Raw genomic sequence first — 26,825 nt, 5'->3', positions numbered from 1 at the left:
CACACACACACACACACACACACACCAGAGTAGAGCAAAAGGTAAAGCTCACCATTTCATTCTGTCCTTCAAACTATCTCTGCTGAGGTGTTGAATTTAAAGCACAATAATTTATCAATAGCAGCTCTGGAAAACACTAGAAGTTTCTCTTGACTTCTAAAGAGGTAGCAAGGGTGTGGATTTCACACAATATGGAACAAAGCTAGGGTCCCATCAGCACTGTCTTACAGGAATCCCTTACATCTTACCACTTCTCACTAGCCCATTCCCAACTCAGCCCATTGCATCCAAGTAACAGACAGAAGCCTGAAAGATGGTTAATCCCCTCCTATCCTTTGCCACCAACTGTAGACATATAGGAGGAGACCTGGAAAAACAGGTAAGCTGCATCTGAGGCTAAAGTCAGCTAGCCTAGCCAAGAGATCAAGGTGGGCTATGGATGGCATTGGCACGTGGTCACAGCAGGCAGCTGCTTGCTCCTCCTGGCCCAGGAGCTGAGTTCTCGGCTGCAAGTCATCTTTGCTGAGGCTAACCTGGGACTAGAAATTCAGGTGAAGAAGCATGCTCACATAGGCTGCTTCTTAGCAGTTCAACTGAAGCAGTTGAGGACATTGGAAATGCTTCTCAGTACACACACCACACCCCCAAAAAACTGGGAGAGGAGCCGTGTGGGCTTTGACTACTTTATATAGTGAGGGAGTCAGTAGGCTGATGCTGAGTGTGCCATTGTATGTTTGATGGCTACTTTCTTATTTTAGAAGGTTCCAGGTAATAGAAAGCATACACAAATCCTTTCCTTGCAAAAATCTCACGTACATACCATTTAGTTAAATAAATATATCCTCATAATTAAGTCCCTAATAGTACTTTATTCCTTTCTGGGGAACAATGACATACAATCAATACTTCTCAAACTTTTTTGATGTTGTTTTAAAGCATCTATCATTGAAACATAGCCAAACAGAACAATGGAAATAGATTTTTCAGTTAAGGGCTAAATGGTTGAGCAAATCACCATTGAAAGGAAGTAAGATTAAGTAAATAATTAACTCATAATGAGTTAATTCCTTGATAGGTTGTGATTTAATCCTCTAATAGGTTATAATTGGTGTATCTTAGGATGTGGAGAAAAAGTATCTGTCAAATGTATTGAACCAATACCAGTAAAATAATGGCCAAATATTGCCAAACAATGACCAGAGCATAAGTACAATATTATATCACTCAATCCATGAGATCAAGCCTAAAAGATAGATATTGTTAAGACTCCAAGAGAGAATTTTCAAGCTTTCATGCCAAATGACAGATTGTACACAAGGGCCTGGGTTCCTCGACCTTGTACTTCAATGGATAGACTGCAAAAGTCCAAGAATCTACAAGGAGTGCAGGGCATTTGTGTCATACTGGGGGTGATGTATGAGCAACAATATTTAGGAAGATCAGAATGTCTGAGGTTGGGTGTTTAGAAGAGAGTGGGGAGGGAGGAGGCACTACCTGGATGATTGTTTAGATGTTATGGGTTAAGCCAGAATCCGGGTCAGGTCACTTAAGACAGGAAGCACTATTTTCTTGGAGGAGAAAGACATAATTGCAAAGAATTAAATTCAGATTCTTGACTTAAGCGAGGAGCTTAACATTTGACACAGTCAACAGTGGCAGTGCTGTCCTGTCTGAACTGTCCATCATGACTCAGTTGCTACAAATATATGCAATGATTCTTGATAGCCCAGGGAGGTAGTATGGGATATACTGTGCTCCTAGGTTATGAGGTCACTGTGTGTATGTGTGTTTCCCCTGAAGCCAATCTACACTGACTTTAGATGTTGTTCTTTTTGCTAGGGTTTCTTTAAAGACATCATTCAAATCTCTACAGTGATGAATTAGCCAGCATTTAAAAAAGAAATTAAAACTAGATATGAAAAGGCTTAACCAGCACTTAGCAGTGATGGTGCTAATTAGTTCTAATTGCACTGCTTAAATAGTCCCTGAATAATATTCATTTTAAAGTCAGAGTTTTGGCTGGGTATGATGACACATTTCTTTTATCTCAATATTCAGGAGGCAGAGGCAGGTAGTTCTTTCTGTTATATGGAAACCAGCTTGGTCTACATAGTGAGTTTAAGGTCAGCCAAGGCGATATAGTAAAACCCTGTTTCAAACCAAACCAAACAAATAAAAACCAGAGGTAGAGGGACTTCTAACATAAACACCTTTATTTACAGCTTTACTTGTAAGCTTCATGATGACAAAACCAAGTATTTATTTCTCATCTCTTTCTCAGTCCCAAATAGAGCACTATTGGTTTTTCTGTACAGCCATGGTGGCATTTGCTAACTCCTTAAGGAGAATTACAAGCTCTCCAAATGAGGAGACCTTGTCCATCTTTTTCCTACTTATATCCACAGTGTCTAGGAAGAGTATCTGATGCAAGAAAGAGTGTAAGTCATATCTGATTAGAAATGAATCAAACATTAAGTAAATGGTGCTAGAAATGCAGCCAAAACCCCATGTATTTCCTGAAGAACCAATAAGGGCCAAGCCTGCCCTTCCCCCATGAACTGAAGGAATGGAATGGATGACTTGATGTGAAATATGCTTAAAATAAAAGCCAACTTTCATAAGAGAAAGCATTTAATTGGGGGCTTGCATACAGTTTCAGAGTTTTAGTCCCTTCTCTCTTATCATCATGAAGGAGATGTGGAGAAAGGAGAGCATTCCTTCACTGCTGGTGGGAGAGCCAATTGGTACAGCCACTTTGGAAATCAGTATGGAGATTCCTCAAGAAAATGGGAATCAGTCTACCACAAAACCCAGCAACTTCACTCTTAGGCATATACCCAAAAGATGCACATTCATACAACAAGGATGTCTGTGTTCCCTATGTTTATAGCAGGACTATTTGTAATTGCCAGGACCTGGAAGCAACCTAGATGCCCCTCAACTGAAGAGTGGATAGAGAAATTGTGGTACATTTACACAGCAGAAAAAAACAATGGAATCTTGAAATTCGCAGGCAAATGGACTGCACTAGAAGAAACCATCCTGAGTGAGGTAACCCAGTCACAAAAAGACAAATATGGTATGTACTCACTCATATTTTAGACATGGATCAGGGGAGTGCCAGCTTACAATCCCACTGCCAGAGAGTCTGGGAAACAGGGAGAACCCATCTATACATGGTACCCCAGAGAATGGGAATGGGGCAAGATCTCCTGAACAGATTGGGAGCATGGGGAGAGGGGAGAGGAAGCTAGGAAAGAAAGAGGGGGAGAAGAGGAGGGGAAAGGAGGACACGGGGAAGCAAGAAGGTTGAGTCAGGGGAAGAATAGAGAGGCACAGGATGAGAGATACCATAATAGGGAGTCATTATAGGTTTGAGGAGAGATCTGGCACTAGTGAGATTTCCAGAGATCTACAAGGATGACACCAACTGGCAAACTAAGCAATAGTGGAGAGACTACCTTAAATGCCCCTCCCTGATAATGAGATTGATGACTACCTTATATGCCATCCTAGAGCCTTCATCCAGTGGCTGATGGAAGCAGAGGCAGACACCCACAGCTAAACATGGAACTGAACTGGAACCCAGTGGCAGAGAGGGAGGAGTGATGAGCAAAGGAGTCAAGACCTGCCTGGTGAAACCCACAGAGACAGGTGACCTGAACAAGGGGGAGCTTTTGGATCCCAGACTGATGGCTGAGAGGCTAGCATGGGACTGATCCAGACCCCTAAATTTGGGTGAAAATGAGGAGGCCCCAGCAATCTATGGGGCCTTGGGTAGTAGATCAGTATTTATCCCTGGCATACAAATAGACTTTGGGTGCCCATCCCACATTGAGGGATGCTCTCACAGCTTGGACACATGAAGAAGGGCATAGGCCCTATCCTAGATGAAATGACTGACTATGGAGATCCCCATGGAGGGATAGGGGAGTGGGGATAGGATGTGGTGCTGGGGGTTAGTGGAAGGGAGAAGGAGGGGGAGGAAGCTGGGATTGACATGTGAAGCAAGCTTGTTTCTAATTTAGATTAAAAAAAGATTAAAAAAAAGTTTGTGACAGGCTTTGGTGGCACATGCCTTTAATCCCAGCACTCAGGAGGCAGAGGCAGTCAGATCTCTATGAGTTCGAGGCCAGCCTGGTATACAGAGTGAGTTCCAGGACACCTCCAAAACAATACAGAGAAACCCTGTCTTAAAAAAACAAAAACAACAACAACAGCAAAAAAGAGTTTGGGTGAAAAGCCAAAACCCTTCATTTATAAGAAAGTTCCTTGGACCATTTCTTTCTGGTACAGGACTAACAAACACTTCCAAAGGCAGACACAATGCAAGGGACAGACAGAAGGATGTCAAGTTAGCTAGACACTACACCAGAGATCCAATGACTTAGAGAAAAGAAGTAGTGTATACATACATACATACATTTGGAAAGGAACACAAGGCTGCCAAAATCTTGGTTCTCCCAGAATTATTTTGGATAAAGGCTGTTTACATTATACCAGTTTTTAAGGGAACACCCAGTGCAATCATTTATTATGTTAATTTAGCAGGTTTCTTCTGCTCAGTCAGGCAGCAGACTGGTAAATTTCAACACATATACACTGCAGTCTCAGAATTGCTAATATTCTAACAGGAATGTTGTGTCTTAATTGCATGGGCCATGAGATTTGGCCCCTACAACTTCAGACTCATATCCAAACATTCACAGGGGTGATCTTGTGACTCCAGTGTTGTAATTTTTAAAAAGTGAAGAGAAGTCATGCCATACAACAGGACTCACATAGGAGGTTTATTGGAAGAGGAGAGAGATGTGGCAGAAAAGGTGTGGGGGGTGGGCACAGACAGGTTCCTGGGGAAAAGAGTGGTGGAAGAGAGAGAGAGAGAGAGAGAGAGAGAGAGAGAGAGAGAGAGAGGGAGAGAGAAGAAGTGAGAGAAAGATGGGAGGTGGGCAGGGCCCTTTAAAAAGGTGCATAGTGAATGTGCAGAGGGGGATGCTCTTAGGGACTGCAGCTGAGGATATATCCTGCCAGAACCCCAAGGGCAGGCCAGTACAGATGCTTGAATACTAACACCCAGGAACATCATGAAGTTTGCATTTGGCTCTTAAGTTTGTAACACAGCATATGATTCTCTCAAAAAAGACACCTGTTTGAAATCTAAGAATCAGCCTCAAGGCTCAGCAGAGGCCTGAAGCTTTCCCTGTGTTCCTTGATCCTTGGCTCTCTTACTCTGCTTAATCTTACATTTGATGTTCTCCAGGTTTCACAGACTCCTCTCAAATGTCACCACTGTGCCCTGCCTTAATCAAACCTCCAGGCTTTTAAGACATAACTTCAAGGTACCGATTTGTCAGCTTTTGCCCTAGAGACTTTTGGGATGAGTTTTCCTTCTCTAGAAACCTCATCACTTTTCTAGTGTTCCACCACAGCCCTGCAAACCATTAACATGTGTCTTAATTACTTTAGTCATTATGAGTTCCTTTCCTATATGACATCTCATTTTTCTTCATCAAATTAATATGTTGTTAGACGAAATATGGACATTGTAGGAAAACATTTTAAAATCCCTGTAATTACAACATTCTGCATATGTAAACACACATTTTTTCTTATTTTGTGTATAGTCTTACAATCTGGCTTTAACTTACTGTATAAGTTGGAATATTTTCTGTATCACAAAAATTTATGGAAGGACTACTAACACATGATTATTTTCTATAAAAATAATTTTTCATCATCAAATGATTCCTTGATCATCAGAGATTTGTGATGTAAAAATTATCATGCGGCTACAAGACTGATAATGGCATGATATATATGTATGTATATATGTATGTGTGTATTTGAACATACGTGTCTGTGTGAGTGTGCAAGTTTGTACTGGTATTTGAGTGTGTGTATATGAATATAATATATGAATATATGAGTGTGTGAGTTTTGTATGTGAATGGGTATGGGTGCATACTGTGTTTAAATGTATGGGGAATATGAGTGTGTGTGGATATATGAGTATGTGTGTATATGAGTATGGGTGTATAATGTATATGAATGTGCATATTGTGTGAAGGTGAGGGTAAGGAAGAACAAGCTGATTTTTATATATAATAATAACAACTGGGCCCTTTGCTGTTGCTCCCATTATTATGGGATTATACACACTTTCATTAATGGTTACTGCAAACTTTCAGAAAGCTGACAGGTCCTCCATCATCTATGCATTTTCTATAGAAAACCATATACTCTAAACAAATCTAATTGTCTTGAACTTTTTGAAATGTCATTTGATATATAATTATTCATTAAACAACTCAGTGACCAAATTGAAACAACTTAAGGAAACAAAGATGTACTTTGGTTTATAATTTCAGAGGGTTTAGTTTGTTGCCACTTGGCCATATGAGTGTGTGTGTGTGTGTGTGTGTGTGTGTGTGTGTGAGAGAGAGAGAGAGAGAGAGAGAGAGAGAGAGAGAGAGAGAGAGAGAGAGAGAGAGAGAGAGATGAGAGGAGAACTATGCATATGGGTGTGTGTAGCCCTTCCTGGCTTCACAGAGGAGATTTTCCACTGACACTACATGCCATGTTTATGTCATTTATAAGGGAACCCTGCAGCCACATAGGTTCATTTTGCTCAAAACTGAAGCTATGAGACCCAACTCCATTCACGCCAAGGTGGGGGAATATGGCAACTTATTACACATTGAATGTTTTAGAAGGGAACGGTAACAAAAATAAATTAATATGCTAGAAATAAGACAAGGCATCTAGGAATGAAGTAGGATTTCTTAAGAAGAGGAAAACTCTGTATGTATACATATATGGTCAGGATTTTACACAAAGCCTCAATTTGTAACTCATTACCACAAAGGTTCAGACAGCTCTGTAAATTTTTAGCACAGTCACAATAGGTATACAAAGAAACAATTATTCTTATGAAATCTCATTTTTTAAAGGAATGGGGTGTGATTAAAAATAAGTCTACTGTGGGAATTTAAAAAAAGTTGGACATAGTTGTAGAAATTACATGGTAATGGTAGGGGCTATTGCAGGTATGTTGGAGGGCTGGTAAATACTAACCATTCTCCCAAAAAGAACTTGTCCTAACAGGAAGAGACTCCATTGACATCATCTAGCTCGTGTGAGCTGTTAGGTGTCCTGAGGCACAGAGGAGCAGCTAAAACTAGGTGTTATGAGGACTAGTGGATTAATTAGAGGATAATGTGATGCTAGGACTTTAGTCAGATTTAGGCCTTAGGTGTTCTGGAAACATGGCTATGTGCCAGGAGAAGAAAACATTGGAAGAATAAATGTAAAAGAACCTTTATATTAGGCTAACACACTCACTGGAAGTCAAGAAACAGCCTAGGCTGGCCTACATCTTGTTATGTAGCTGAGGGGATGACCTTCACACCTGACCCTCTTGCCTTTACCTCTGAAATGTTGGAATTACAGGTATTCCTACCACAACCAGTTGGCTTTTTGTTTTAGTTTGCTTGCTTTGTGATAAGTTCTTATTATCAAAGTTTAGTTGGTCTGGAGCTCACTATATAGACCAGACTGGTCTTGAACTCATAGAGATCCTGCTTCTGCCTCCTGAATGCTGGAAATAAAGGCATATGCCAACTTTAATTTAGTGTTGTTATTGGATTCCAAGGTGTCATACACGCTAGGCAAGCATTCTACCAACTGAACCTCATTCCCAGACAAGAAGTATTTCTTTAGGATTCTTCTTTAAATCTCAGTTATCTTTATTCTGTGGCAGACTACCAAAACTTCAATTCCTTCAAAGTAGCCACTATGAGATAACATATGTGTGTTGTAAAATATGGACCCTAGCTGGACTTAGCAGAATAGTTTAGCCCGATGTCTGGTAGGTGTGGCGAGGGGCAATGGGTTTGGCACATGAGCAGGGTAGTGAGATAGATTGTTAGTACTGAGAGTCTTGGCAAAAGTTATGCTAGTGTGGTGAACGCTGATCTGTGCATGTGACATCACTTGGGATTTTCCAGGAGAAATTGGAAGGGGAGCAGCTCTGGAACACTGGAGTCCCTGTACAGTGAATACTAAGTTCCTTGTATTGTCTACTGCCTTACTTCAAGAAAATGGCTGAGACTGAGTAGTTTATAAAGAGCACAGACTTATTTTCTTAAGAGCAAGGTACCAGCATTTAGCCCTTTAGCTACAAAAACAGAAGGCAAGCTCCCACTCCACAGCCCTGCCTCATAGACCTCTTCCAATCACATGGGATCAGCCTGTGTCCTGGTCACCAATCACATTCGCACCTCCTAAGAAGATGGTATTGGAATCACTCTTCCACCAGAACTAGTCATGTTTTCAGGATAAGGAAGAAGCAGGGGGTGACTCTGGGTTAATTGGGTTACAGGTATTTAGATTTAGTAAGTCCTAGAATTTGCATATCACATATATTTGCTGCTTTAGTGCAGAAAGACTTAAATTTCAAATAAAATTTAGAAGCAAGCAGTAAAGTTCAAAGAACTCCTTTGGTGTCAATTAAGACCTGCAAAAGTTCTTTCAAATCTCTAAGGGTGATGCTCCAAGGAGAGGCAGCTTATGCCAACAAAGTTGGAAAGAGCTGGTGGAATGCTTCTAAAGAGGTTCTGTTTTCTCTCTCTCTCTTTTTTTTTGGTTTTTCTCTCTTTTAACTGCTGAACTTGTGAATAAAATTTTTGTTCCATGCCTAGCTCTGAATGCAAAGAAACATGATGGCAACAGTTACTGATGAATTCTGTCTTTTGCTTGTTTTGTCTTTTAGGTGTGTGTGTGTGTGTGTGTGTGTGTGTGTGTGTGTGTGGTGTCCACAGGGAGGTACTCATACCAGTTTGCATGCATGCAAGTGCTTGAGGAGTACTTGGGTGGCCTTTTGCCTTTGTTCCTTGAGGCAGGGTTTTTCACTGAATCTGAAGCCCACTGTTCTTGTTAGTATGATTAAGCAATGAGAGAGATCTTCCTGCCTCCTCTCTGCCTCATTACTTAGGTTGCAAGTGCACTTGACCAAGCTTGGGTATTGTGTGGGTGATGAAGATTGCTCTTACACAGAGTCTTCTTCCAAGTCCCAAGGTGTTTGTTTTTGTAGTCCCGAAGCATGGAGTATACTCATAGTGTAGTCTCCTGGTGTAGGCCCATGATGTACTCTCATAGTACAGGCTTATGGTACAGGTTTATGTTATAGGCCCATGGTATAGACCCATAGTGTAGACATATGGTATAGACCCATGGTATAGGTTCATGGTGTAGGCTTATTGTATGGGCTCATGGAGTATACTCACTACGTTTATAGTATAGGCCCATGGTGCAGGCTCATGGTGTAGACCCATGGTATAGATATATAGTGTAGGCCAGTGGTGCAGGCTCAAGGTATAGGCTCATGGTATAATCTTATAGTGTAGACCCACAGTGTAGGCTTATGGTGTAGACCTATGGTCTAGGCTTATGGTATAGGTTCACAGCATAGACTCCTTGTGTATGCCTGCTTACCTCCTTATCGGCTTCCTAGTTTTATTTTTCCAAAGTTTCACTTTTTTGAGGCTATAGGGGATGAATTATGAAGGTGTATGTGTATAGGTATGGTCACAAGCATTGTGGCTACTCCAGTCTACACGTTACATGATTCCATCTAACATGGCTTGAACAGTCATTTGATCATCCCATGCCTGACAGTCAATGAAAACTCAGAGTATTATTTTAAGATACTGCATTGATGGTTGATGTGAGCTGGAAGAATACATAAAAAAAACAGATCAAACTAGAACTATCTGCCCATTTTTGAAAAGTAAAAGTATAACCCAAATTAAATACATGTATACAGACAAGCAAAAGCATAGTGTCCCTTAGTAGCATGAAGAGTAAATGTATTCTATGATAATTTTCATATGACACATAGCTTTACGTTAGAGGAGATTCTTAGAGAGTATAGTAGAACTCAAGGTGAAAAGCTCAGACTCGGAGTGCACAGTTCATTCAGTTGTACCAGAAACACAAGGCTGCTGAAATGCCTGAAGGTAGGACAATGGCACTAAGTCTTCTTGATTAAAGACATCGAGAGAGTTTTTATTAAGGGATGTCTCTGATTTGTAAGTAATACCCACTCACTGGAAATAATAACATGTATGTTCACACCCAGACATGAGAGGTTTGTTTGATGCTTGTGAGTTCTTGGAAAGAAAGAAATGGGAAAAGTAAAACACATGCCACCCCACCCTCTTTCCTTGGTAATAGCTGGTGGCATTGCAATCTGAATGGAAATCTCCTAACTCTGGCATTTGAGTACTGTTCTCTGTCTGTCAGAAGAGATGCAAGGGAAATTCATTTTATCACATTCATCTACAGAACATTCCTCTCTGCAGGGAAAACAACCCCCAGCCCAGGAATGAGTCTACTTCTTCTCTAAAGGGTTACCTGTTATCTAGGGAAGACAATGGCTAGTGACCAAGCATGAGGAAACCAGTTCATGGATCAGTAGCTTGTGGACTACAGTCTAAGTCATGTGAGTATGATTACTGCAATGGTCCTTTAAGGAAATGGCAGAGAATTCAAGTCTACTCCCACTTGGCACACAGAGGAGTTTTTCCAGGCTTTGTTTATATGTAAACTGGAGATGTTCTAAGTAGTTTTGAGGGTAGAGAATATACTACATTCTGTGAGGCCAAATTATTGTAACAGTGCAAGGAGCCCTGAAAAGAAATAAAATGGAGAAAAAAGCCCAGGAAAACAGCAGTCATAGAAATACTTGGCAGAAGCTCTGCATGTGCTTGCCATCACCCTAGACTTCTGCCTGTCTGTGGAATGATCACATATTCACCAGTTTCTTTCTTCAAACACTAGTGCCTTTTTCCAGATCTTCATCAACCCTTAACAGGTCAAAGAGTGTGATGTCAACAGGCCCCCGCCATGTGCTGCACCTGCAAGAAAGCTGTTCATAAGTAACAGCCTTGTTCTTATGCAAGACACACTAAATGGAAATGATATCCGATTAAGCATGTCTTCCTCAGGGAAAACATTTTCCTGAGAACCTTAGCACTTTTACTCTACAACAGCAGTACTCTACTCTAAATAAACTACATGTTTGTTTGTTTTAAATAAAAGATAAGTAGATGTTTACTTATAACAATAAGAGTATATAGTGCTAACCTCACCTCATAGTAGGATGAGCAGGTAGAAGGGACAATGATTTGAACGTTGTTCAGTTTCAGTTGTTGCTGCTGCTAGCTTTACTTACAACCTTGGTACAATCACTTACCTTAAGAGGCTTTAGTTTATCTGAAGTAAAGAGAGTAGGAAATGTATAAGATTGCCTATTTGCTGCATGGCCTGAGGGCTTGCCGTATGTCATCTCTAGAGCACCTTGTCATAGCAAACATTATGGGAATTCATTGGAGCATGTGGTCACTGAGTGTGTGTGTGGGATCAGGCACCATTTAGCATCCTGTAGAACCTGCTTGTCCTTAGAGGAAACATTCCAGAATCCCAGAGGCATGCGACATTAAAAATAGTACCAAACATTTTGTGCTATATTTTTCTATACATATAAACTTTTGACAAAACTTAATTGATAAGTTAGGTACTATAAGAGATCAACAGTAATATTTTAGATCTTAGATGTTTCATCGTACAACTGCTTTGGTTTCCTTATAAAATTAAGAATATTTCCCCATCCCCTTCTCTTTCCTAAAAGAAGAACTTCACGGATTCTTCTGTTGTTCATGCATTCCCAGTAGTCCCTGCTCTTGTGCTTTGGGTATATTATTAAGTAAATAAAGATTACTTGAAGATAAGCCCTGCAATAAATTAACAGTTGATCTAAATGCTGAACATGCTGCTGACCAGTTACCTACCATAAGGGTGACACATACAAGGTGGATACACTGGACTAGACATATACTGGCCAAAGAAACAATTGATATCCTGGTTGAATCTGAGCATGGCAGCAAAAGGGGTCACCATGCTACTTAGAATAGGACAGTTTAATGCTACAACTGAGCCACTCCTGGAAATTTCTAGTCAGTAGTTTTAGACCTTGATTGACTATTGATTGATATATGGCACTACAGAAAATAGGATATTGCAGGGTAAATATTCCTTTCTCTCCATAAATTAAGTTTTCTCAGTCTCTTGACCCCAGTGATAGCACAAGATATTCAGTGAGATCCTTCAACTCATCCCAATTCCTCCTCCCTGTCCCATTCTTCACTTATATGTGCACATATTTGCCCATGCAGGGGGCAAAGGAAAACAGAGGATGACACTAGAAGACATTGAGATGTCTTTCCTCAGTCCCTTTACTATCCTCTTGTTCTGAAACTTACTAATTGACTAGGTTGGTTGGCCAATGAGGCCCCAACACCTACCCAACTCTGTCCCTCTGGCTTTACAGTTAAGCCTGAGAATTCCAGTGAAGGACCAGATGAAGATTTTTTTTCCACAACTCACACATATAACGGTCACTTTAAGAGTACAGTAATATACTCTTAAAGCATGTTATCATCTAACCAAACTTTCCCATTTTTGTTGTTTTTAAAGATTACTCAGGAGGATGCCAGATTTACTTGGAACATCTGAAAACAAAGGAAGAAAATTCATGGTAGGTGTATAGTCAGCTTTCAAGGCTTTTATCCCTCCTACACAATATAGCAGAAATGATAGTACATATGACATAAAGGGTACTGTGACATTATGGAGTAAGGAGTCATCTGGGTTTTGTTTCAGGACCTGACAATGATTCTTGGAAGTTTCTGGCTTCTCAGGGCAGCCAACTCTAGAAAAATATGTCTCCAGATACATGGACAGCTTAATTTTCAATTCTCCTTTCTTTCAATGGATCATCATTTTCTCAGCCCATATAAGGCATCCTGTCTTCTTCTCCCAGGTACCCTCTGTGGTTATAGTTTATTGCTTTCCTAAGCTGACTAGGTCCTGAGAATTTACCACATAAATGAAATTTCCTCCAGAATAGTGAGTTAAGTTTTAGCCATTCCCAGATAATCTCATGACGAGAGTTAGCTGCCAACAAAAAAACACTGGTCCAGAGCTTGGAACTTTCAGCCCCACTTTCAACCTTCAGGGAGAGTGAGCAGCTTGAGACTGAGTTACTAACTATTCATCAGTGATCTATTGAAGCATTCCAACATGGTAAAATGTCTATTAGCCACAACCTGGGCAACAGGGCTCATGCGATTGCAGATAGATGCACATTCGAGGCACCGGGGGTGGCACACCTAGAAAGCACAGGCACGCTTCATCCGCAGACTTCAGTCCACCCCCATCTCCTCCATTTGCTCCTAGTAGAGAATAAAGTACTTCCCCGCTTTCTGTAATTTTAACAAATTGCTGACGAGGTAAGCGGGGCTGAGGAGAGAGGTATGATATCTAGTGCCTCATGTGTGACTGGCTTCTGAAGCAGGGTTAGTCATGTAGATGTGACTGCTTACCCTGGGGTTGAGGTTGACATGGTGGGTTGTTGTCAGAATTGAAGTGATATGTTAGACAACTGGTTGGTCTTTGAGAACTGAGAGAATGGACATAAAATCTTCTCGGTTGCTCTTTTTCTCTTAAATCTTCTCTTTAATGCAGATCACCTACTGTGGGGAAGGCGGATACCACGTTCTGATGACATTTGAGTAGCTTATGTGCTGGTCCATGCATGAAGGATTGAGTTGTGGTCAAAAGCCTTCATAATGAGTGACTGTGGAGAGTCTTCCATCCAGTTCCCAAGGACATTTGCTTTGCCTCCTGAGGCTGCGTAGCACTACAGTTCTACTGATGACCTTCAGATGAAATGCATTTCTCTCCTTAAATTTACTTATTCAATGTTAGGGTAACTGTTATACAGTAGGAAAATATCTATCCACTGCCGAGGATCAAACACAGAGTCTTGCCTATGTTAGCCAAACATTCAAACTCTCCTTACAGCCAACATTGCCTTATAGCATGTTAAAGGCCCTATCATCAAATTCATCTAGTCTTTCTAAAATTACATTTTTAGAAAAGAAGTGAAGACCACACCCTCTGAACTGGAGATAAGCCAAATACATTTTAAGTGTTTGTTGCATATTAATAGAATTCCATATATTCACAATAGTGTATTCAGTCTCATCCTGTGGCAAGTGCCAGTGTCCCGTGGGCAATCGCCTTCCTTTCTTTTACTGTAGCTATCACCATATCTCTGGTTAGTTCTCTTTACGGGAGGAGAGGGCAGGTTCCCACTTCTGCTTCTAAGAAGTAGTTGCAGACTTTCCAGGCTCTATTTTTACGTAGGGTTATCTGATCAGATAGATTCCAGAATCCTTTTAGGAATTACATTCTGTAGTAGCAACTATAGTAAAACTTCTGTATACGTCTGCATATGAAGCTGATAAATACAGAGATGTATGGAATGCTCCTGCCCTCTTTAAAGCAAGTTAACTTGCTGTCTGATCTTTATCCTATTAGATAAGAAACTTAATGTTACTTTTCATTGAGGTTTCCCTCTTCCCCTTTTAATGTAGCTTTCATTGAGTTCTTTTCCCCACTCCCACTTTCAGAGCCAGGGTCATAGTCTTAGACATTGCCAAAGTGTCATGATTCAGTTTATGTCTTTGGGAAAGCTGAGCAAGAGGTGAAGGTAATTGGTAGAGTACGTGTCCAGTCATGAAAGGACTGACGAGATGGTTCCATTGTTAACAGGGATTGATGTCCTGGTGAGCTGGGAGATGAACTACTAGCACTCTCATCAGCTGACTCACAACCACCTGCAACTCCATCTCTATGGATATGATACCCTCTTCTGGCCTCCTTGGGCATCCACAGGTGTGCTTGTGTTTGCAAAGTGTGCACGCGCACATGCACACACACACAAATAGATAATTAAATAAGTCTTTTACAATTTTAGAAGAAACAGAAAAGGTGAAAGCAACTTGGCTATGATAGTTAACTTCGATTGTCAACTTGATGAGATTGAGCACAGTAAGGAGATCATTCAAGGAACAGTTTAGTGCAAAAACTACAAGGGTTTCCTGGGAGGAAGAGGACATCATCCCATAGGCTGAGAGGCCAGGTGGAATAATGTGGGGAAAATGAGAAAATGGGGATCTTTCTCTCTGTCCTTCTTTCTTTCCTGGGCACCTTAATGTGAGCTGCCCTGCTTTGGTGATCTAAAACCCCAAGACTGGAACAACCTTTTCTTCTCTTAGGCTGTCTCTCTTGGGTGTTTGCTACAGCAACTGAGGGTCTACCAAGCACATTGAAGTACCTTCTGGAGCCTTAGGCACTCCACAGAAGCACTCAGAGATGCAGAAATTATAATGCAAAAAATGAATGACACTTTGTGAAACACCACTGAGGCTGCAAGGGGAATCAACAGAAGGGGAGACCAGAGTCAGGGTGCTCAACAGCAGACACGCTCACTGATTGGAAACAAGAAATTGACCATTATATGCAAAACTTAAAACTCTCCAATTATTTGATCTCTTCCCACTCAATATTATCTATTTTCATGTGCAACAGTATTTCAAAACATGAAAATTCTTCAAGTCCACACTCACATCCTTATCTCAAACCCTGGATTTAGTCAGAAAGCCAGTGCTGCTTCTGGATCCCAGGAGCTGGTTTCCCTGTTTAATTGGATTGATGGTGATGGCTGTAATTACCTCAATGAGACTGTGTGTCATGTGATTGTGCCTCCTGAATCTGTGAGAACTGGACTTATGGAATATATACAGAAGCAGCCTCCAGTTACTGAGGGTGCATTATAGCTTCCAAAGTCTTGCTCACTGCTGTGGAAGATTTTAAAATGTCTGTATGTAGCCAAAGAATTAGTTCTTGGAAGCAGGTCATTGTGACTCCAAGCAGCCCCGTTTAGATCTTTGGGACAGGGAAATGGCTGAATTCTAGGCCTTCATGATTATTTAAATAGACATCTTTTAAAAAAAGAATTCAATGATGATTAGTAATAAGAAGCCATTTTCTTCCTGTTTTATTGCTATAAATGGTGACTGCCTCTAAAAGATGTTTTACTATTCTTCTGTATCTTTTATTAGGCCTTGCTCTATAGCCCAGCCCGTCCTTGAACCTTCTGAGTGCAGTGGATAAAAATGTCTAGTTTCCAGGTCCTATGCAAAAGATGGCGTGGAAATAGCCAGAGATGATATAAGATTTTAAAGAAACAATATTTCTAGACAGAGCAGGGCTGATATACATATGAACTCAGAGAGACTGTGACAGCATGGATATGACCTGTACAAGCTCAAGTCAGTCACAATCCCAGCATGGAGGAGGGTATGTGGGAACAAAGTCCTACCCCCACCAAAGAAGCTATTCACAAATAATAGCTGCTAAGAAAACAAAAATCAGTTTTCTCTAGTTGAGTGACACTGGGTATATCCAGCCCACTCCAGGGCAGGCCTTATATTCAAAAATAGTTGGCCAGCTCAAAATTGACGTTTCAAGTATTTTTCTTATTGTTGTTTGTTTTGGTGTGTGTGAGTGACTTTATTAATTCTTCCCTTCTTCAATTTTATTTTTAAAGGGAGAGAAAACATGAAGTTTAGTGGGGAGGGAGGGCTTGAGAAGAACTGGGAGATGGGAAAGGATATGATAAAATATACTGCATGAAAATTTCAAAGAATGCAACAGTGGTTAATTTTTTTTAAAAAATTTGAGTACAAGAAGGTTTTAGCATACCTAGCATAAAAGATATTTTTTTTAAAAAGTAACCAGTATCTAGTAGACTTTGACTTCCTTTTATCCCCTGTGATCAGAAAACTTAATTTCTAAAAGTAACTTGATGAATAAGAAAAGACATTAAAAATACTAGTCTCTATGTGTAGACCGAGCCATAATTAGTACCTAGGAAGCCAGATGCTCTACGGCAAAGATGCCTCTATTTTCCAATTAACACATGCAGAGCTTTAAATTTTTCAATTGAAAGCCCAGCCTCCACATAAGACAAGGCAGCCAAATGTACTGCAAACACACGTAGCTTCAGAGCAACATCGAGCACTGGAAACACACCCTGTCTTGTTAACTTCAGCACCGATCTCATTATGAACAGAGTTGCTTATGCTTCTTCCTTCTGACGAGCATGAAACAGAACTTGGATGTGTGCCCTTTTGAAAAACCGATTCCTGCCTTCACAAACCAGATGGTGCACATCCTCTACACCCAGTCCTCTAACAGAATCAAAAGGGGTTCCTATTGTGTTCTATAATACGATTAGTACATCCGCAATAGCATGTTCTTATGGAGACTTCTGGAAGCTAAACAACTTGGCTAATGTGGTCCTGCAGAGTTGGACAGGAGGCCTCATGCAGCTGAGGAGTCAGGGCTATGTGGAGGGGCTTCTGCTTTTTAATTCTCCCAAAATAGGCTTCAGTGGAGGTGTGGGGGCCTGCCTCACTGGCTCACAAAGAAGCTGTCTTCTGTCTTTGAATATCAGAGACAAAAAGTCTGCTATCTCATAAAGGAGCTAATCAAGCAAGAAAGGCTCCTTGCTCGCCCTCCCTCCCTTCGTTTGCCCCCCTCTCTCTTCTGGTTTGACCCAGCCATATTATATTTGTAGGATGTTCTAATCACCTCACCAACAGCAAAACCAATGTTCACTTTTGGCCACCATTTGAGCGTCACATTCATCACAAACAGATAAACCCATCCAAAGGCAACTACATCATTCTGAATTTAGCCAACAAATTGCAGAATAGTATACTGTTTCATACCTTGGAGATTATTCTGTCTTGGCAAAACCTAAAAAGAGAAAAGGCAAATGCATTAGTGTTTTTTTTTTGCTTTTGACCTTTGAAACCACAGAACTGAATTAAACAAATACAGTTTTCTAATAATTTAGCAAAACAGCTAATTTTTTTTTTACTATTAGTTAACGATAGATTATGGGGGACCATTGGTAGTGAGGGAACCATGGTAAATCCCATGCCACTCTAGGCTCTGGAGCTGTGAAACAGCATTTTGAGGCAAAACAAAAACCTTTGACAACTTGAAGATTGCCTGTCAACTATGTCTCGTGTATCCTATCACTCTTCACAGGTCAGAGACAACAATTCCTTTGTGTTAAGACCCTGCTCATGAAATGTAGCGTCACACCTCCAAGTTGTCTAGGTTAGCCGTCAGGCCAGGTTGGTCACATGACAGCAGAATGGACTCAGACATGTTCTATCCTGTGACCTGCACCGATTTTGTAGGCCTAAATCTGAAAACAAACAAACAAACAAACAAACATCAACACAAACCACCGAAGTTTTTGACTAATTCAGTGCCAAAGCTTCTGTGAGTTGGATGTTCACTTTAAACCACCATCACTCTTCTCCGCAGTTTGCATTTCGGAAGCAACTCTTTTACTCGGGCTAGAAAGATTTAATTAAAAACAATTCCATCACCACTGAAGGAGGCTGTGCATGATCAATAGGTCCAGATCTGAAAAACATTTTCCCTGGATGCTGCATGGTTCTCAGGGACCTGGGCACTTTCCTTTTCCTAAACTATAAGGTTGTTTGTCTTTTCTTGGTATTGTGCCAATCAGAACGGCTAAGAAATCCATCAAAAGGTTAGGGTTTTTATTTGAGCGCTCCTTCCTAATGGGTGGAAATTGATTGATTAGCTCACCTAGAACAGGCTTAGCCTTGGGCAGAAACAGCTTTGTAGACCTTAGTGGACTGGATTTTAAAAACAAAAAAGTAGAAAATCAACATTAAAAATTCAGCAAACTTCAAAAGCAGGGGAAAACACAGTCTGAAAGTATATTAAAATCCTTTCATTTATTTCCAATCAAATGGCCTTGTAATAAATTACAGTGCTATCCTGTCTATTGACTCTGTCTTAGCTGGAAATGTGCTCAGGCTATGATCTCTAAATTCAGTTTACACTGAACTTCCAAAACTTCATACACTATTTAATTTTAAAGTCTATGGCAATCGTATCCCCTTATAGGCAGCTCCCATCCTGTGTTCCCACTGCTCTGCCAACGCTACACACATTGGCTTTGAAACTACTTGCAGAAAGAAATTTGTCGAAGTAGAAAGTTTGTCTTTCAAAAAAGACAAGGGGTAAAAGAAAGTGTCAGTTAATCCCCTACTTCTGGCTGGAATAAAGAGGGAAAAAATTCTTGAAGGCCAACAACATCAGCAATTGCTACACGAATCTTGTCTCTCATTCTCTTTACTATTCAGTATTTGGCATCTACATGTACCATGCTCCTAGCACAAAGAGGAAGGTCTTAGAGGAAGCAACATTTGTATTTCAATGTGGGAGAACATCGACTAGAATGCTTGTGAAAATTCAGATCCTTGGGCCTAGCCCAGCTGCACTCAATCAGGCATGGCATTTTCAGTGTGTTCTAGGGAACTGGAGTCTGGATGTCACAATTTGAGAGGCACTAACTGCTGGATGTGAAATATTATATCAGGTCATGTAAGCCCAGTGTCAAGCTCAGTTGGAAGGTGTTTGAAGTGGATATTCTAGGTGGGGGCTGTTGTACATGCCTGTAACCCCAGTGCATGGGAGGCTGAGAAAGCAGGATTGCTAATCTGAAGCTAGTCTCACTACATAGTAAATTGTATGTATCTCAGTATGTAAGTAAGTGCACCCTGCTATCTTATGAAACAGAATGTACTCAATTAAAATACTTGAAGAAAGTTGTATTTATTAAACATAGTCTCCTCACTACTTATAGATCCCAGCCTTTGTGATTTCCAAACAGATATGTAACCTACTATAAGCATTATTTTGTTTAATCAACAAACATACAAGTCACCAAGAAAATGAAAAAGTTTAGGTGATGCAGCCTAATCAATGTTTTATTCTATGTAAGTCATAGAATCCTTGAAATTTATAACTGGAAGGACTTAGAATAAAAGCAGTCTACTCTTTTTGAAGACTCTTGAATAAAGAGGTGAAAAACGAGGGAGGGAGAATCTAAAGAATTAATGAAAAAATTTCCACAAGCTTGAATAATTCTCAGGTGTTTGCTTACACCTTCCCCCTTCTGGTTTAGATGGAAATATCCACAAAGAACTAGTAAGTAAATACAATTAATCATAATCAATCATACACTGTCTGAATTTGCCTAGAACCACAGTTCTGAAGTGGACACATGGTACCCATTTGCTGGCTCTAATTCTCCACCAGTTCACAAAATACTATGTTGCTTGGTTCAGCACAAGCCTTCCAATCTGCAATTATAAGTGATCTTATAAAAAAAACACCGAAATGTACAAATACATGCCACGAATCATTGCATATGAAGCTTTCTTTTCCAACAAACACACACAGTTTGCACAAATGATAATGAACACATTGTTACTTTCCATGTACCAACCTCACAGGCTCCCTTTCTTCATCTGTAAATGCTAACTTCGGATTTACCACCTAAGTATTTACTAGGAGATCACGACTAAGCTAAAATAAGCGGGCTGTAGACTGTTGCCAACTTTTAATGGAACACATGCACAAAAATACACGACAAATTACCATGTTCTCGCCACCATTATTTTACTGAAATAGAAAAATTTAATGATAAGACGTAGGAAAGAACTAATTCAAATGAGGCACTATGCCTATGTTTTCTGTATTGTTGTGGGGTCATAGGGATTCAGCCACCGTGTTAATTACATCTCTAGTACTTTGATAAGTGTAGCAAGCAACCTAAAGGGAGCAAGGTCAGAGGTCTCCTCACATTGCAGTAAGAGGAGTGAAGTCCCTTAGGCAGTGAGGGCACGAGCCTTGGTGGATCATAAACTGGTCATGTGGAACACATCACCATTCCCCTGAACAGGTGAGTAGCTCTCCTCTTGGGTCTAGGGAGCATGTATGAAATGTGTAGACTGCACTCTAGCTCCACCTGACAGGGGCTCAGGAAGGGCCAACCATACTAAAGAGACCCCAGTGACCCCTCCCCACCTTCCACCCTGAGACAAATGAGAGCCCTTCTGCAGAATGCAGCAGAGGTTTGCCTCCCTTAGAGCCGCTTGGAAATTCTTTTTCACCTTTCCCTAATAAATGCATTTGCTCTGCACACTCATGGTCTGCCTTCTCTTATTCTTCAGTGCACAGGATGTCTAGTGAGATCCTCTATCTCCCTTCCTACCACAAGCATCACAAGCAAGGTGAAGGCCCAGGCATCAGCCTGGAGACCAGTGGTTCTGGGAGCTGTTCACTGTGGCTGGGATCCAGAGGATGTCCGGTTGAAAACCGCACAGGCACACCTGAGAGCAGCCATTGATAGGCACTAACAGACAAGGAGAGAGGAAAAAGATGGCATGATTTGCTCTGAAGCAGCTGGGTGCTAAGGCCTCCCTGCTGAAAACCAAGTCCACCCTGCAACGGGTCTGCCTGCTCTTATTCTTCAGTGCACAGGATGTCTAGTGAGATCCTCTATCTCCCTTCCTACCACCTCCCCCTGTCCCATGACTCTCTAAGGAGCATGTGGATTTGTAGTGAACTGGGAAGTCACTGACTCCTGGGGAAGGGGGATGACCTTGGTGGCTGTTGTTTATCTGGAGCCCTAGTCAGGAAGGAGGGAACACTCCCAGACAATCAGCATCTGTGGGGTGACAGTATGGCAGCCTGGCTCACACACATTGTGTTGGGCAGTAAGCAGAGTGAGGTAGCTAACAAAGGCAGACCAGGGACCAGGGCAAGCTACAGCACCGCCCCCCGGGATGTGCTTCAGGGACTTACTTCTTCTATACAGATCCTGCATTGCAGGTCTATCACCTCTCCACAGTTTATTCAAATTCCAAGTCCATCAGTGGGCCCGTTCAGGATGAGGCCCAAGACCTCCAGGGTTTATGTCTTTTGAAATGTTTTCACAGCTCACTGAGAGATCTGCTTTCCTAATCTAGCCATTTCCCAGTGCAATCAAACTGACAGATGACCGTCTCAGGCCCTGAGAAGCACTGTTGTCTACATCAGTCTGTGGGACGCTGCTGTGTCTTTCTTCTGAGTTCTCTTTTCTCTGGAGACACATTGCAGGGTGGACTTGGTTTTCAGCAGGGAGGCCTTAGCACCCAGCTGCTTCAGAGCAAATCATGCCATCTTTTTCCTCTTTCCTTGTCTATTAGTGCCTATCAATGGCTGCTCTCAGGTGTGCCTGTGCAGTTTTTCAACCGGACATCCTCTGGATCCCAGCCACAGTGAACAGCTCCCAGAACCACTGGTCTCCAGGCTGATGCCTGGGCCTTCACCTTGCTTGTGATGCTTGTATCCCTCACATGCAAGGCCATACGTGATCTCAGGTATATTTCTTTTAATCGCTTTTTCAGCTGATAAATACCTGTTCAGTCTTTAAAAACTCATAGCACACCATTCTGCAGGTCTTATCTTGCCCCAACACTGTTATTTCCTTATTTGCCCTTCAATGTTAGCTCTTCCTACCCATTCCAGAATCCTCATCAAACTGTATTAGCATAACCTGTGTTTAAACCTGCTTCCTCACTCAGACAGGGGGTCTTGGAAGAAAGCCTTCCTACTTATGCAATGAATATCAAATATCTATCTTGTTCTGTGGAACTTTAAATCCTGAAATGCAGGATGGTGAGTAATGCGAATATTTGATGGGTACCCAATAAATTCCATGTCAGGGCAATAGTGAACAAATATCCTCTGTGAGTTCTCTAATGGATGTCCCAGTTGTCATTAACCACCTACTCACTGTTCTACTGCTGGGGATGTCAGGTATTTAGGTGATAGCATGTTGGGTCTATTATTTTCAGGAAGGGGAAGTATTTCCAAAATGGGTACTGGCCTTTATGAGCAAATGACAATGCTACAGGGGAACCTGGGGACCAAGACAAAAGATGTAAGCTCATGCTCTCAAAGCCAGCAACATTTTTACATCTAGTAAAACCAGGCGAAACAAGTTCTACAATAGTGTGTGGCTTTAAAGACAAATGAATAGCATCCTCCAGAGTTTGTCAGCCTCAGTGACACCCTTGCTGCTAAACAGTCTGTGGGAATTATGTTGTCTCTGCTGATGAATGAAGTTCCCTCAGGCGTAGTCAACTGTGGTGCTGTTTCACCCTGAGTTTTTCGCCTCTGATTTTTGTTTTTCTTTAAGAAGGGAGATCTTGATATTTACAGCTTCTCTTCTAGTTATGAAAAAAATTAAAGTGTTTCTAGGCGATTGTCCAAATCCAAGAACTTAAGCTAAAAATCCTCATTTTAGAAAATTTCATGCAGTCCTCTATTTGGATTGAGGGGACAGTTCTTCTCTTGACTAAACATTGAGCAAAGAGTGGAGGATGGTTTTAAAATTCAGACAGAATTAGAACACAGGGCACTTCTGAGAGGTGAGTGGAACTTCTGGGGCCCAGGGAGAGGCAGAGAGGCAAGGTCATCACTATAGTCCATGCCTCACAAGTACCAGCTCAGCCCATTCCATCTGTAAACGCATTCTGGGGCTTTGTGTTCATTATGGTACTTTCCACTAACCAGAAGAAAAAAAAATGTGGTTGCCAATGTTGTTTTACATAATGATTCACACACACACACATACACACACCTTACATATATGCAGTTATGAGAAAATATTTTGGAAAGAATGCATTATGGACACAGTTTCAATTGGTTTGACAATTGTAGAGCTACTACTATGCAATACAAACAAAAATTATACAATCTTTTTACAATTTTTGTGAAGTGCTCTTCTAGATGCAAATTTTTATTTACGTAATTTTCACAGGCTATAATTTGACATAGAGTCTGTCTCCTAACCAAGGGATTTGTTGTAAACACTATTTACTTTGTAATTACCATATAGTTAAATGTCTAATCACAGAGATTCACTCCATGATCATTGACAAAAATGGCCACACTTAACACAGATGAAATTAACTCTAAGGAAAATGGGGCTGCCTCTAACCCGTGCCCAACCAACCAGAGCAAAACGACTGGGAATAGTTACAATAAGGGGTGACAGATAATTAATTTGTGCAATCTGAATCAGAGAAAACATGAGCCTTAGACCTGTTTTCTTGCTTCAAGCTGAGTTGGATCCCATGAACAGAAATGTGAGAGGACCAAATGATAAAAAGAGAAGCATTCAAGAGCACTCAGAAGAACTGGTGAACCCATCTTCCTTTTACATTCTCCTTTCTGTCTCGCTCCTCTCTGTGGAATGTCCATTTTGTGGGTATCCATTTTAATGTTCACTTAGAAAACAGTGGTTATTCCTTCTGTCCTACATCCTACATAAATTCTGTCACCTTAATTTCAGAAATGATACCTAGTTTGGTGACTGCTGGGGACCAGAACCCAACCGTAAAATGGAAAATGTCAGCCAGCATGCCTCTAATAGCATGAATCTATGGCCTGCCCTGAATTCTACTCCCATCACCTTCCCCGAGGACACTATTTAGTACCTACAGATGCTGGGGTCTTGAATGTATGCTGCTATAGTCAGCTCTCTTTGCCACCTCCTATGTTGCTCTTATCCATGCATTACTATCTCCTCAAGCCTCACCTGGCACATTTCTTACCAGTGGTATCAGATACTCTGTGGACACAGAGATGCTAATACTTGGGAATTCCTGTGACATCACCAAATGTCTGTATCCACCTACTCATGTCATACTCCCGCCACACATTTGTGACATCTCTGCCTATCTTTATTCTTTTATCTCCTGACACTTTTCTCTACCTAAATTATTTATCCCATCTTGGTAACTCTTAATTGCTTTTTCTGAAACTTTAAAATACATCAAAAGAAATCTGGTTCTACTTGGTTTCATAGTCACCATAAACCAGTTTAACATATTTACCTCAAATCTTGGCCAGGCCCAGATGTCCTTGGCACCCTTGAGCAGGCACCTGCTTTTTGAAGACACTCTCCTGCACCCACAGTCCATGGACTCTCTTGTGATTATTTATTGTGAACCTGGACGTTTGTGTGCCTTTAACTTTCACACTGAAATTCAAACCCCTGTGTACCATTATTAAGATGAGGCTATAGGAAATGACTGGGTCATAAAGTCCTCAAGCATGTGATGGGGGTTGTGCCTTTGTTCAAGAATGTGAGGGTGTCTGTCAAATCCTTTGAGCCTTATCTCCCATCTCTATTTCATGGGGTTGCAGCAAGAAGATGCCACCTGTAACACAAAACCAAAGCTCCAAGCCAGTGGTTCTCAACCTTCCTAACGCTGCAACTCTTTAACATAGTTCTTCATGTTGTGGTGACCCCAACCATAAAATTATTTCATTGCTACTTCATAACTGTAATTTTGCTACTCTTATGAATCACAATGTAGATTTTTATATGTATGTTGCTTGATATGCCACCCCTGTGAAAGGGTCATTCAATCCCCAAAGGGATTGTGGCCCACAGGCTGAGAACCACTGCTCCAAGCAGACATCTTCATCTTAGAATCTGCTGCTTCTAGTGCTACAGGAAAGATATTTCTATCATTTATGATTTACTTAAGTTCTTTGTTACAACACCAGTAACAGACTAAGACAGACTCTAGTCATAGATCTGACTGCAACTGCTTGAGAGATCCCGCATACATTACTTAGGGCTGCGGTATAAAATGCTGCAAATGGGTTGGCTTATAAAAGAAGAAATTTATTTTCTCACAATTCTAGGGTCAAAACTCAAAGTCTGCAAGGCCATTCTCTCTCTGGGACTGTGGGTAGAGCCTTCATTGTCCCTTTCAGCGGTAACCCACCACCTGGCATTCTCAGTTTGTTATAGTATTTCCGGTTTCCACACCTGTATTTTCCCCGTGTTGTCACCTTCCTCACACAATTACATCGGAGTAACTTTCACCCTGTAGCAGTATGACTTCATTTTATCTGCAGAGATTCTCCATCTGAATTCACCTGAACTATGAGGTATTTAGATTTGGGACTTGGCAATTTTATTGCTGAGGGTTGAACACAGTGCCTTGTATCAAGCACACCCTGTAGCATAATTCAACCCCCAAGAGACACCACCTAGAACCACTCAGGTGAACTAATTAAGCCACAGATCTGTGTGACCTAATAATTAGTAGTGTTTAAGTCATTGTTTGAGAGTTGGTTGCTTCATAGCAACAGATAGACAAAATGCTTTTCATGCTGGGATCCTTAAAACTACTTCATTCTGGCTTCTGCCAACCTAGTCTATACATTTTTTTTCTTGCAAGATTACTTAGGCCTTATTGGTATTTTTCTCTTGTTTGTGTTTGTCTTTTGTTTTAAAGACAAGGTCTTGTTATGCAGTCCTATAGTATTACAAACTTAGTAGATAGACAATGATAGGCTCAGACTTTAGTCCATCTTCCTGCCTCTGTTTCTCAAGTATTAGGATTATAGGCCAATCCATCATACTTAGACATGCTTCGTATTTAATCCAGCAGACATGGTCTCTGAGAAAGTGCCTTAGGCAGCATGTCCATTTCTGTTCCCTATGAAGTACATTGAAATGACCAAAGAAGAAATCCATCAAATGTATGCAATATAAAGGAAAGGGCAAGAGGCATGAGCAGACCTGAAGAATTTATTAAAGGTCAAAGGCTATATATATATATATATATATATATATATATATATATATATGTATGTATATATATACATATATACACACACTCACATATATATATATATATATATATGAAAAATAAAGCCAAAACTCAATGAAAGAACTGCTAAGAAGTCAACTGCTAGACAGCACTTTGCCTGTCTGCTGGACAGAGCCCAGCACAGCCCACATCAAGGTGGCAGGGATAGGGGAGGATCAAGAGATGTTGGTCAGTAGTGGCTCCTTTAACTCCCTGGTGTCCTTGGCATAGCACCTCACGGAGATGTACACTCTCACCTGCATTTGTGAGGAAAATACTGCAGCACCAGGACAG

At 41.0% G+C, this 26,825-nt stretch overlaps 1 protein-coding gene across 2 annotated transcripts in view; it reads right to left on the bottom strand.

The window, feature by feature from the left end:
* Sema6d (semaphorin 6D) overlaps positions 1–26,825 on the bottom strand; it is a 582,801-nt gene that overhangs the window by 165,655 nt on the left and 390,321 nt on the right. For both annotated transcript variants that reach the window (XM_040746197.1, XM_040746198.1), the window contains one exon: positions 17,703–17,730. The gene's annotated coding sequence lies outside the window, so the exon portion shown is untranslated. The remainder of the gene's footprint in view (positions 1–17,702; positions 17,731–26,825) is intronic.

Source organism: Mesocricetus auratus, unplaced genomic scaffold, assembly GCF_017639785.1.
Source record: "Mesocricetus auratus isolate SY011 unplaced genomic scaffold, BCM_Maur_2.0 Super-Scaffold_100004, whole genome shotgun sequence".
NCBI classification, from domain to species: domain Eukaryota; kingdom Metazoa; phylum Chordata; class Mammalia; order Rodentia; family Cricetidae; genus Mesocricetus; species Mesocricetus auratus.
The sequence above is the reverse complement of the archived record's forward strand: the minus strand, read 5'-3'. Positions and strand labels throughout refer to the sequence as shown.